Consider the following 14,217-nt stretch of genomic DNA (forward strand, 5'->3'; position numbering starts at 1 on the left):
AGGTTCTAGGGAGAATCCATTTTTTGCCTCTTTCAGCTTCTGATTGCTCACATCATTCCTTGGCTTCAGGTGGCATTACTCCAATCTTGAAGGCCAGCATCCTCAGATCTCTCTCTATTCCATCTTCACATTGCTTTCTCCTCTGTGTATCTCTTCAAATCTCTCTCCACCTTTCTTCCTTCCTTCTTTCCCTTCTGTCCTTCCTCCCTCCCTTCCTCCCTCCCTCCCTTCTTTCCTTCCATGTTCAGTTTTTATTTTATCTAAAAACTGAGGTAAAGGAAACTCTTTAGAAAATGAAACAATCTGCATGATTGAAAATGGAGGTCCTAACTTACACAGTGTTATATGTCAATTATATCTCAATAAGGTTGGTAATTTTTTTAACCTTAAAAAAAGAACTGGAGGGGCTTCCCTGGTGGCGCAGTGGTTGAGAGTCCGCCTGCCGATGCAGGAGACACGGGTTCGTGCCCTGGTCCGGGAAGATCCCACATGCCGCGGAGCGGCTGAGCCCGTGAGCCATGGCCGCTGGGCCTGTGCGTTCGGAGCCTGTGCTCCGCGACGGGAGAGGCCACAACAGTGAGAGGCCCGCAAACCGCAAAAAAAAAAAAAAAAAAAAAAAAAAAAGAACTGGAAAAAGAAAATGGGAAGGTCCAGCTTCATACAGTGGCTTCAGGATGCTCAGAGGAAGGAACTAAAGTTGGCCAAGGTTAGCCAAGATTTTCCTGAGTTGCCTAGACTCAAGAGATGCGACTAGTATTCCAAAGAGAAAAGAGATCAGTCAAAAGTTTGAGTCTTACAGTCCCTGGAAATATGTAACCCTGATGCTCCTGTCGCCTCAGCTGAAAATGTTGGCTGGCATTTCTGGTATTGATGAAGAAATTGCCTCCAATTTCCCAGGCTCTTCTGCCTTCCCCACGCCCACCTGGGATCTGCCCAGTCCTCCTGTCCCAAGAGAGCACTCTATTCATGAAATTCTTGGAGAAGAATCCTCTGCAGTCGTGAGCATCTCATGCTGTGAGCCAGCTTCACAAGAGCATTGGGTGTGCCAAGGTTTCCATAAGGGTCAGGAGAATCAGAACAGGGCAGGGTTTGCAACAGCAGTAAACCAGAAGGAAAATCCTTCAGGTTGGTCCTTCTCCTTGGTCCCCTTTCATTATGGCGTGGACTTGGCCTGATAAGGCTGTGGCTCTTCCACCAGCTCTACTCCCACTGGATTTCTAGAAGCTCACAGCTGACGTTCCACAGGCACTCAGCCATTTTGTTACTTCAGGCCCTTGGAGATACCCAGGTCCTCTTGTGGTCATTGAAGTACTTGGCACTCAGGGGCTCCAGGCCCTCCATTATGCACAGTGCAGTCTGGTCTGCGCCCCCTTCTCCCACACCAATTTGACAAAGAGGGAGAAGAGCTGCCGGAGCAGGCACAGCAGGAATGAGTATTGGACAAGCTCAGAGTGGACCATGTGTGGGTGCACTGCATAGAGGGTGGCCCCCATCCATTGGAGCCTCTTGGCCAGCTCCCAAGTAAAAAGTATATTGGCCATCTTGCTGTGGCAATATGCAAAACCCCAGCTGTAGCACTTCTCACTCTCAAGGTCCTGGAAGCGAATCTTGCCAGCATGGTGAGTCACCGATGACAGGTTCACCATCTGTGCAGGAGCAGACTCCTTTAGCTGCTCCAGGAGAGAGCAAGTGCGTAGGGAGTGGCCCAGGCAGTTGATTCCCAGGTGGTTTTCAAAGCTGTTAGCTGTCTTGGGATATGGACACATCATCATTCCTGTACTGTTGATCAGAATATGGAGCTGCTTTTACACTGCCAGAAGGCTTTCAGCAAAAGCTCAGATGGGTTTGGTATTGGATAGGTACAGTTTCCACACCAGCACCTGAGAGTTCTTTGTATTAGCTCAGGTTTAACTAGCAGCAGATTCCCACTTCAGTACATCTCAGCAGGCAATGCATACTCCTCTGCAAGTGAGCTCTCTGGCCGTCTCCTTACTGATGCCCATGTTGGCTCCGGTGATCACCACTATCTTCCTGGGAAGCTGCACATTTGTTCTCCAAATCCCACCAGCAAAGAACTTCCTAATGGACAGAGCTATCACATACAGGAAAGAAAGGAGGGAGGTGAGTAGTCCTAAGATAACCAGCATCTTTTCAATTTCTTTAGTTGCTGCTGCTTTAGCAAAAGCAGCTTCGACTCCAATTCTGGCTCCAGCCCCTGGTCTGGCTCCAATTCTTGGCTTCTTCTCTCTGCTTCTCCCTCCCACTCCCTTACCTCCTCTCTCTTCTGGACTCTGGGCATCTCTTATGCATATCTTATGAGGATACATGTAGTTGCATTTAGGACCCACCCAGATAATCCAGGATAATCTCCACATCTCAACAGCCTTAACTTAATCATATTTGCAAAGAACCATTTTCCAAGTAAGGTAACATTTACAGTGTCCAGGGACTATGACCAAATATCTTTGGGGGCCATTATTCTGCCTACTTCAAGGAATAAGTCAGATACCTTGTTCTGAAGTTCTGGGGTCACTGGGTTTGGAAAGGAATGACTGAAGCTCTTTGAGGCCAAATGGGGTGGAAGACAGTGCAGCCTGGTGGGAGGGATGTGGGCTCTGTAGGCAGACAGACCTGAGTTCACTTCCCTGCCCCAACACCTGATGACTGAGTGACCTTGGGCAAGTCACTCAACCTCCCTGACTTTCCATTTCCTCCTCTGTGAAATGAGGTAATAACTGCACCTCCCTCACAGGGCTGTTGTAACTTGTGCTTGTAAAGCACTTAGCATAGGGCTAGGCACATAGTGAGTAATCTATGAACATTACCTGTTGTTATTATTAACTGATGAACATGGTGATAATAATACCATGCATGTATTCTGTGCTTACTCTGTTTTGGGTTCACGAGAAACCCAAACGCTCCCAGGAGCATGTGATATAGATGTCACAGATGTAGATTCAAGAGCCCAGAATTTGCCTAAGGTCAGACAGTCAACAAATAGTAGAGGGAGGAATGAAGACCATGTTTGGCTAATCCTTCACCACAATGCTAGTCTCCACCCCATGAGGAGATTGTAAACTCCAGCACCTTCAGAGAGCATGTGTAAATGATAAATACATCTACAAGCAGGAAAGCCTGTGGCCAGTTGTGTGGAAGGACTTGCCAACTGTCAGGGCTACAGACTATAGTGTGAGAAAACAGGATGGTGGAAGTCTCTGTGCTCAGTACTTTTCCACCAAGGGAACAGGAGAGACTCTCTGTGCTGGTGGTGGTGACAGACTCCTGTGTGAGGGCAAGGCCTGCACCAGGACCCAGGATGCTGTGGACCTTCTGACTCCGGGATGGATGAATGAAAAGGCCAGCATTATGTGGCTGTGGGAGTTTCCCATATTGTCTAGAATATTGTTCATTGAGCTGAAGATTCTTTTGCTCTATAGTATATTTCCACTTCTCTTTTAAAAGAGTAAACTTTATATTGAAGTATAACATAAAGATGGAATTTTGCACAAATCATAACTATATCACTTGAGAGAAGTGGGGGAACTCAGAACCTGAGAGTTGGTGTTAAAGACAAATCATTGCTGCTGGGTATGAGATCAGAAAAATATATCTGCCAGTTTTATATCTCAACATCTTAGACTTCCTTGCATGTATTTCTGGCATGACTGATCATACAGATTGCTGCTATCGATGACGTTTTTTAAAAACAGCTTAATTGAGGTATAATTGACATACAGTAAATTGTACATATTAAAAGTACACAATTTGATAAGTTTATATTATATATAAATATATTCACCATAATCAAGTTAGTAAACACATTCATCACACTCTCATCCCCACTTGCATACACCTAATCAAGCACTGATTTGCTCTGTCACTGAAGATCAATTTGCATTTTATAAGGTTTCATGTAAATAGAAACATACTCTAAGTACGCCTGGTTGTCTGTCTTCCTTCATTCAGTATAATTATTTTGACATTTATCCATGTTGTGTTATATGGACTCCAATTTGTTTATTCAGTCACCTGTTTTTAAAAATATGTATGCATTTATTTATTTGGTTGTGCTGGGTCTTAGTTGCGGCAGGCAGGCTCCTTTGTTGCGGCTCACTGGCTCCTTAGTTGAGGCATGTGAACTCTTAGTTGCAGCATGCATGTGGGATCTTGTTCCCTGACCAGGGATCAAACCAAGGCCCCCTGTATTGGGAGCATGGAGTCTTATCCACTGCGCCACCAGGGAAGTCCCTCATTCACCTGTTGATGGACATTAAATTGTTTTCAGTTTTTGACTATTACAAATAAAATTGCCATGTAAATCTTGTACAAGTCTTCATAGGGACATATATTTTCTTTTCTCCTGGGTGAAAACCTAGAAGTGGAATAGCTGTTAAACCCTCCAACTTTGTTTTTATGGTAGGTGCATTGTTAGATTTTAAAGAAACTACCAAACTGTTTTCCAAATTGGTTGTACCATTTTACGTTCCCATCAGCAGTGTATGGGCATTCCAGCTCTTCCACATCTATGCCAACACCTGCTATGGGCAGTCATTTTAATTTTAGCCATTTTAGTAAGTGTGTAGTGGTATGTCTTTATGCTTTAAATTTGTGTTCCCCTAATGACAATGGTGCTGAGCACCTTTTCATGTATTCGTCATTTGTATATCTTCTGCTCAAATCCTTTGCCCGTTTTTTACTGGGCTATTTTCATATTGATGAGTTTTGTGAGTCTTTTTTATGCTTAGATACACGTTTTTGCAAAGACTTTTCCTAGACTGTGGCTTGTTTTTTGGTTTTTGTTTTGTTTTAATTATAACAGTTTCTTGAGTACTTTATTTATTTATTTATTTTTGGCTGTGTTGGGTCTCCGTTGCTGTGCACGGGCTTTATCTAGTTGCAGTAAGCGGGGGCTACTCTTTATTGTGGGGTGGGCTTCTCATTGAGGTGGCTTCTCTTGTCGCGGAACATGGGCTCCAGGCACTCGGGCTTCAGTAGCCGTGGCCCGTGGGCTCCACAGCGCAGGCTCAGCAGCCGCGGCACATGGGCTTAGCTGCTCCACTGCATGTGGGATCCTCCCAGACCAGGGCTTGAATCCGTGTCCCCTGTATTGGCAGGCGGATTCTTAACCACTGCGCCACCAGGGAAGCCCTGTGGCTTGTTTTTTTTAATGATCTTAACTGTGTCCTTTAAAGAATGGATTTTTCAGTTTTGGTGAAATCTAATTTATCAATTTGTTCTTTTATGAATCGTGTTTTGCTGTCAAAACAAAGAAATATTTGCCTAACAATGCCAAAATTTTTTCCTGTGATTTCTTCTAGAGGTTTTATACTTTTAGGTTATACATGTAGGTCTATGATCCATTTTGAGTTAATTTTTGAATATATTGCAAGGTATAGATCCAAGTACATTCTTTTGCAATGAATATCCAATTGCTCCAGCACCATTTGTTGAAAAGGCTATCCTTTCTCCACCACAATGCCTTTGTACCTTAAAAAAATCAGTTGTCTGTATACATGTGTGGGCTTTTGTCTGGAGTATCTACTGTGCCCTGTGGACTGGTACACTGGTACAACCAATCTGGAAAACAGTTTGGTAGTTTCTTTAAAATCTAACAATGCACTTACCATAAAAACAAAGTTGGAAGGTTTAACAGCTATTCCACTTCTAGGTTTTCACCCAGGAGAAAAGAAAATATATGTCGCTATGAAGACTTAAATGAGATTTGCATGGCAATTTTATTTCACTGCTTCCCAGCAGTGAAACTGATGTGTTAATGGGGCTGTGTAACCTTGGTCCCTACAACAGCAGCCCGAGTCAGCTGGATCACCAAACCCAGTACCCTTGAAGGGTTGCAGTGATGTCCAGGCTCAGCATCCCTTCCAGGTGGATGTTGAGATGCACACTGCTTCTTGGTAGCAAAATCCAGATGCTGGTCATCAAATCCTGAATAATTCACCAGGTGTTCTTTCTCTGGCCCCATTGGACCTTGTACCCTCATTCCTTTCAATCTGCAGAGCTGCAAAGCAAAGCAGCTTAGGCCATCTGCCAGGAAACCTGGGACACACAATTCTCCCCTTAGGCTTTTGAATCTCCTGGTGCGGCTGGTGTGTGCTGGTACCTGGCTACCTGGAGGCAGGAGGTTGGACAAAATCACCTACTGGGGCATAGACAGCACAGAGAGGAGACACTTACCATAGCCCAGGTCCAAGGGTGTCAGATGTGGGTCCCTCACTCCTGCCCTGAGGATACCCCAGCTGCTCCTGGGCAGAGAGGCAGTTTTTCTGCTTCCCTTAGTCCCTCCCAACCCCCTCCCCAGGCCTGTCCAGTGGGAGGAAGGCATCAGCCCACATTCTGATCCTTTTCCTTGGGAGTGTTCTCCGTAGGTTTCGCTGGACATGTGAATTTATTCTGGAGGGGCGATAGTAGGCACTCAGTGGGACAGATGACAGGGCAAGGGTTTCTCCAGAGAGAGGCTAGAGTAGCCCAATCCCTGACTTAGATTCTTATAGATTCCCCTCCAGTTTTGCCTGTGAGTTGAGTGCACATTCCTTAGGCAGAAGACCCTCCATCCCTGCCTCACCAAGTTGCACACTCTATCTTTTATCTGCTTATCTCTTTCTGACTCTTTCTCTCTCACAGCCTCTCAGATTCCTCTCTCCCTCCCTCACACTCTCCCTCTTCTGTTTCTCTCTCCTCTTTACCTGTCTAAAGGTGTTTGTGGCAGCATCTATAGCCAATGTCCAAACCCTAATACAATCACAAACCAGGGCAGTGACGTTGCCTTTTAGTTGTTGCCATATCTTGGGACCCCAGCAGGACCTGGACACCCTGCTGAGGTCACCAGTGTAGCATTTACTTCCAGCTTTGAATGAAATAACTCATTGCAAACCACCCCTGGAGATGTGACATCAACCACCTGGGAGGCAGTGAAGGATGAGGAACTCTCAGCATCATCTTTCCACTTTGGACCAGGCTCCTGAACTGGAAAGGGCCCATCTGCTCAGCCCTCCCCACTCTCCATGCTGTAGGGTTTTGCAATGAAGTTTTCTTTTCTTTCCTGATATCGATAACCTTTCTGCTTTTGCAAAACCAAAAATTTTAAGTTAATTTTGCATAATTAACTAGATTTTATTTAGAGGAGAATTTTCATTCATGTTTCTTAGAAAAATAATTTTCTGTAGCCTTTTATTTCCTATTATTGTAGCAAGTACTCTAGAGATAATAACTAAATATTGGTCACACTGGCATACAGGACAAATTTTATCTTTCATTAAACCTAAATTAAATAAAATAGTGAAACTCCTCAGTCCTTAGGCTGAATAAGCCCACAACCAAGAGCTCAGATGAATCCTCTCAACCTTCAACACACCATATCCAGGGAATCCAGTAGGCAGGGATACTTGCAATCAGGCCTCTAGACACATTTACTGCAGAAAGGAACTGGAGCGTAGACTCACAGGGAACCCCTCTCCCAGGGCCCAACACTTCACTCTGAGCCTGCACATGAGGTAATGAATGAAATTTGTAGTCCAAAGGGAGTGGGGTGGGAACGTGGTAGAAAGAAGGAGTGGGTGGGGACTAGGACGGAGCAGGAAGCAGTATTTCTCTGGGTATACCTTTTTGCAGAGCTTTGAGTCTTAGAACAATAGTCACGTTTCACAGACTCTAAAAAAAAAATAAGGAAAGTAAAAAAGTGGTTGCAAAATAAATAAATTAAAATAAACTAGGATGAGGGGGAACCCCAAATCGGATGTAAACAGAAATAATGGAACCTAACTGTATTACAAATGAATAATATAACGACACTGAAGGGCATGGGGGAGAAAATAACTAACCTAAGTAGCTTTGGGAAACAATATTTATTTTGAAGGCTGAAAGCAAAAAGAACTGTACACAAATGTTGTACTTTAGTTAGTAAATTTGTTTTTAAACAGGGGTATGTTTAGGAATTCTGAAACTACCTTATATGAATATCTGAGCAAACAAATATATCATAGATAACAAGAGTCATGTTTTCCATTGTCAGAGAAAGGCATTTCAAATATGGGAAAGGGATAAGATTACAATAACCCTGAGGTCTTGGATTGGAATCAGAGATATAAGAATGAATCCAAGGGACAGTCTACAAAACAACCTGCCTATGTTTGACAAAAATGTCAATGTCATAAAAGATGAAGAAAGGCTAGATTTCAAAAAGACTGAAAAAAAAAGACTGAAAGATGTGACAAGTAAATGCAACACGCTATCCTGGACTGGATCTGGGAACAAAAAAAAAAGGTTTTCTTTTGCTAGTAAGGGCATTGTTGGGACAATTGGCACATTTTGAAAAAGATTTGCAGATTAGATAATAGTGTTGAATCAATGTTAATTTTCTGGCTTTGTTTTTATACTGTAGTTATATAAAATAATGTATAGCTTTTTAGGAAAAATACACAGTATTTAGGGACATTTACTTTCAAATGTTTCAGGAAAAAATATAATTACTATTCTTGCAACATTTTCTGTAAGTCTGAAATCATTTCCAAATTAAAAGTTAAAATAAATGCAGATTATTGGACCTCAACCTTACCTACTGGATCAGAAAATTTGGGTCTAGGGCCCAGGAATATGCATGAAGTGTATTACTCACTGTGTCAAAAAATTCTTGAGAAGAGATTTGATTTTTTTAACATCTTTATTGGAATATAATTGCGTTACAATGGTGTGTTAGTTTCTGCTTTATAACAAAGTGAATCAGCTATACATATACATATATCCCCATATCTCCTCCATCTTGCGTCTCCCTCCCACCCTCCCTATCTCACCCCTCTAGGTGGTCACAAAGCACTGAGCTGATCTCCCTGTGCTATGCGGCTGCTTCCCACTAGCTCTCTATTTTACTTTTGTTGGTGTATATATGTCCATGCTGCTCTCTCACTTCGTCCCAGCTTACCCTTCCCCCTCCCCGTGTCCTCAAGTCGATGTCTACGTTTGTGTCTCTATTCCTGTTGTGCCCCTAGGTTCATCAGAAAAGTTTTGTTTGTTTGTTTTTTAGATCCCATATATATGTGTTAGCATACGGTATTTGTTTCTCTCTTTCTGACTTACTTCATGCTCTGTGACAGACTCTAGGTCCATCCACCTCACTACAAATAGCTCAATTTCGTTTCTTTTTATGGCTGAGTAATATTCCAATGGCTTCAATTTTTCACCATTGAAAACGATGTTTGCTGTGGGTTGTCATATATGGCCTTTATTATGGTGAGGCAAGTTTCCTCTATGCCTACTTTCTGGAGAGTTTTTTATCATAAATGGTTGTTGAATTTTGTCAAAAGCTTTTTCTGCATCTATTGAGATGATCATATGATTTTTCTCCTTCAATTTGTTAATATGGTTTATCACATTGATTGATTGGCATATATTGAAGAATCCTTGCATTCCTGGGATAAACCCCATTTGATCATGGTGTATGATCCTTTTAATGTGCTGTTGGATTCTATTTGCTAGTATTTTGTTCAGGATTTTTGCATCTATGTTCATCAGTGATATTGGTCTATAGTTTTCTTTCTTTGTGATATCTTTGCCTGGTTTTGGTATCAGGGTGATGGTGGCCTCATAGAATGAGTTTGGGAGTGTTCCTCCCTCTGCTATCTTTTGGAAGAGTTTGAGAAGGATAGGTGTTAGCTCTTCTCTAAATGTTTGATAGAATTCACCTTTGAAGCCATCTGGTCTTGGGCTTTTGTTTGTCAGAAGATATTTAATCACAGTCTCAATTTCAGAGCTGGTGATTGGTTTGTTTATACTTTCTATTTCTTCCTGGTCCAGTCTCAGAAGGTTGTGCTTTTCTAAGAATTTGTCCATTTCTTCCAGGTTGTCCATTTTATTGGCATAGATGCTTGTAGTAATCTCTCATGACCCTTTGTATTTCTGCAGTGTCAGTTGTTACTTCTCCTTTTTCATTTCTAATTCTATTGATTTGAGTCTTCTCCCTTTTTTTCTGATGAGTGTGGCTAATGGTTTATCAATTTTGTTTATCTTCTCAAAGAACCACGTTTTGGTTTTATTTGATCTTTGCTATTGTTTCCTTCACTCCTTTTTCATTTATTTCTGATCTGATCTTTATGATTTCTTTCCTTCCACTAACTTTGGGGTTTTTTTGTTGTTATTTCTCTAATTGCTTTAGGTGTAAGGTTAGGTTGTTTATTTGAGATGTTTCTTGTTTCTTGAAGTAGGATTGTTTTGCTATAACCTTCCCTCTTAGAACTGCTTTTGCTGCATCCCATAGGTTTTCAGGTGTCATTGTGTTCATTGTCATTTGTTTCTAGGTATTTTTTTATTTCCTCTTTGAATTCTTCAGTGATCTCTTGGTTATTAAGTAGTGTATTGTTTAGCCTCCATGTGTTTATATTTTTACAGATTTTTCCTGTAATTGATATCTAGTCTCATAGCGTTTCAGTCAGAAAAGATACCTGATACGATTTTAATTTTCTTAAATTTACCAAGGCTTGATATCTGACCCAAGATACGATCTATCCTGGAGAATGTTCCATGAGCACTTGAGAAGAAAGTGTATTCTGCTGTGTTTGGATTAAATGTCCTATAAGTATCAATTAAGTCCATCTTGTTTAAAGTGTCATTTAAAGCTTGTGTTTCCTTGTTTATTTTCATTTTGGATGATCTGTCCATTGGTGAAAGTGGGGTGTTAAAGTTCCCTTCTATGATTGTGTTACTGTCGATTTCCCCTTTTATGGCTGTTAGTATTTGCCTTATGTATTGAGGTGCTCCTATGTTGGGTGCATAAATATTTACAATTGCTATATCTTCTTCATGGGTCGATTCCTTGATCATTATGCAGTGTCCTTCTTTGTCTCTTGTAATAGTCTTTATTTTAAAGTCTATTTTGTCTGATACGAGAATTGCTACTCCAGCTTTCTTTTGATTTCCATTTGCATAGAATATCTTTTCCCATCAATTCACTTTCAGTCCGTATTTGTCCCTAGGTCTGAAGTGGGTCTCTTGTAGACAGCATATATATGGGTCTTGTTTTTGTATCCATTCAGCCAGTCTATGTCTTTTGGTTGGAGCATTTAATCCATTTACATTTAAGGTAGTTATCAGTATGTATGTACCTATTACCATTTTCTTAATTGTTTTGGGTTTGTTATTGTAGATCTTTTCCTTCTCTTGTGTTTCCTGCCTAGAGAAGTTCCTTTAGCATTTGTTGTAAAGCTGGTTTTGTGGTGCTGAATTCTCTTAGCTTTTGCTTGTCTGTAAAGGTTTTAATTTCTCCATCTAATCTGAAAGAGATCCTTGCTGGGTAGAGTAATCTTGGCTGTAGGTTTTTCCCTTTCATCACGTTAAATATGTCTTGCCACTCTCTTCTGGCTTGCAGAGTTTCTGCTAAAAGATCAGCTGTTAACCTGTTGGGGATTCCCTTGTATGTTATTTGTTGCTTTTCACTTGCTGTTTTTAATATTTTTTCTTTGTATTTAATTTTTTTTTCGGTACACGGGCCTCTCACTGTTGTGGCCTCTCCCATTGCGGAGCACAGGCTCCGGACGTGCAGGCTCAGCAGCCATGGCTCACGGGCCCAGCCACTCCATGGCATGTGGGATCTTCCTGAAACCGGGGCTCGAACCCATGTTCCCTACATCGGCAGGCGGGCTCTCAACCACTGCGCCACCAGGGAAGCCCTGTATTTAATTTTTGATAGTTTGGTTAATATGTGTCAGCATGTTTCTCCTTCGATTTATCCTGTATGGGACTCTCTGCACTTCCTGTGGTGCTTGATTGACTATTTCCTTTCCCATATTAGGGAAGTTTTCAGCTATAATCTCTTCAAATACTTTCTCAGTCCCTTTCTTTTATTCTTCTTCTTCTGGGACCCCTATTATTCGAATGCTGGTGCATTTAATATTGGCCCAGAGGTCTCTGAGACTGTCCTCAGTTCTTTTCATTCTTTTTTCTTTATTGTGCTCTTCGGTACTTATTTCCACTCTTTTATCTTCCAGGTCAGTTATCTGTTCTTCTGCCTCAGTTATTCTGCGATGGATTCTTTCTAGAGAAGTTTTAATTTCATTTATTGTGTTGTTCATCATTGTTTGTTTGCTCTTTAGTTCTTCTAGGTCCTTGTTAAACGTTTCTTGTATTTTCTCCATTCTATTTCCAAGATTTTGGATAATCTCTACTATCATTACTCTGAATTCTTTTTCAGGTAGACTGCCTATTTCCTCGTCATTTGTTTGGTCTGGTGGGTTTTTACCTTGCTCCTTCATCTGTTGTGTGTTTCTCAGTTTTCTCATTTTGCTTAACTTACTGTGTGTGGGGTCTCCTTTTTGCGGGCCACAGGTTCATAGTTCCCATTGTTTTTGGTGTCTGCCCCCAGTGGCTAAGGTTGGTTCAGTGGGTTGTGCAGGCTTCCTGGTGGAGGGGACTGGTGCCTGTGTTCTGGTGGATGAGGCTGGATCTTGTCTTTCTGGTGGGCAGGACCACGTCCGGTGTTGTGTTTTGGGGTAACTGTGACCTTATTATGATTTTAGGCAGCCTCTCTGCTAATGGGTGGGGTTTTGTTCCTATCTTGCTAGTTGTTTGGCATGGGGTGTCCAGCACTGTAGCTTGCTGGTCGTTGAGTGGAGCTGGGTCTTAGGGTTGAGATGGAGACCTCTGGGAGAGCTTTTGCCGTTTGATATTATGTGGAGCCGGGAGGTCTCTGGTGAACCAGTGTCCTGAACTCGGCTCTCCCACCTCAGACGCACAGGCCTGACACCCAGCCGGAGCACCAAGACCCTGTCAGTTGCATGGCTCAGAAGAAAAGGGAGGAAAAATAAGAAAGAAAAAAAAAATAAAATAAAAGTTAAAATTAAAAAAAAATATTAAAAATAAAAAACATTTAAAAGTCATTTAAAAAAAGAAAGAAGAGAGCAGCCAAACCAATAAACAGATCCACCAATGATAACAAGTGCTAAAAACTACACTAAAAACAAATAAGACCAAAAAAGCGGTCAGAGTGAACCCTAGGACAAATGGTAAAAGCAAAGCTATACAGACAAAATCACACAAAGAAGCATACACATACACATTCAGAAAAAGAGAAAAAGGAAAATAATCTATATATATATACAAAAAAGGAGGAAAGCAACCAAATCAATAAATAAATCTACCAATGACAATAAACTCTAAATACTAAACTAAGATAAACAAAAAACCAGAAACAAATTAGATGCAGAAAGCAAACCCCATGTCACAGTTGCTCCCAAAGTCCACCGCCTCAACTTGGGATGATTTGTTGTCTATTCAGGTATTCCACAGATGCAGGGTACATCCAGTTGATTGTGGAGATTTAATCCTCTGCTCCTGAGGCTGCTGGGAGAAATTTCCCTTTCTCTTCTTTGTTCACACAGCCCCTGGGGTTCAGCTTTGGATTGGCCCCACCTCTGCATGTAGGTCACCTGAGGGCATCTGTAATTTCCTCAGACAGGACGGGGTTAAAGTAGCAACTGATTAGGGGGCTCTGGCTCGCTCAGCCGAGGGGAGGGAGGGCTACAGATGCAGGGCGAGCCTGTGGCGGCAGAGGCCGGCATGACGTTGCACCAGCCTGAGGTGCACCGTGCATTCTCCCGGGGAAGTTGTCCGTGGATCACGGGACCCTGGCAGTGGCGGGCTGCACAGGCTCCCAGGAGGGGAGGTGTGGAGAGTGACCTGTGCTTGCACACAGGCTTCTTGGTGGCGGCAGCAGCAACCTTAGCGTCCCATGCCTGTCTCTGGGGTCCGTGCTCATAGCCGTGGCTCGCGCCCATCTCTGGATCTCGTTTAGGTGGTGCTCTGAGTCCCCTCTCCTCATGAACCCTGAAACAATGTTCTCTTGCCCCTTAGGCAGTTCCAGACTTTTTCCCAGACTCCCTCCCGGCTAGCTGTGGTGCACTAGCCCGCTTCAGGCTGTGTTCGTGCCGCCAACCCCAGTCCTCTTCCTGGGATCTGACCTCGGAAGCCCAAGCCTCAGCTCCCAGCCCCCGCCCACTCCAGAGGGTAAGCAGACAAGCCTCTCGGGCTGGTGAGTGCTGGTCGGCACCGATCTTCTGTGCGGGAATCTCTCCGCTTTGCCCTCTGCACCCCTGTTGCTGTGCTCTCCTCCGTGGCTCTGAAGCTTCCCCCCCGCTCACCCCCCCCGTCTCTGCCAGTGAAGGGGCTTCCTAGTGTGTGTAAACTTTTCCTTCTTCACAGTTCCCTCCCACTGGTGCA

The 14,217-nt window shown here is 42.9% G+C and overlaps 1 pseudogene; it reads right to left on the bottom strand.

Annotated features, from left to right (window-relative positions):
* Positions 1-1,200: 1,200 nt before the first annotated feature.
* On the bottom strand, positions 1,201-2,147 carry LOC131748860 (retinol dehydrogenase 12 pseudogene; annotated as a pseudogene).
* Positions 2,148-14,217: the final 12,070 nt, after the last annotated feature.

The sequence above is a fragment of the Kogia breviceps genome, chromosome X (assembly GCF_026419965.1).
Source record: "Kogia breviceps isolate mKogBre1 chromosome X, mKogBre1 haplotype 1, whole genome shotgun sequence".
Taxonomy (NCBI): Eukaryota; Metazoa; Chordata; class Mammalia; order Artiodactyla; family Physeteridae; genus Kogia; species Kogia breviceps.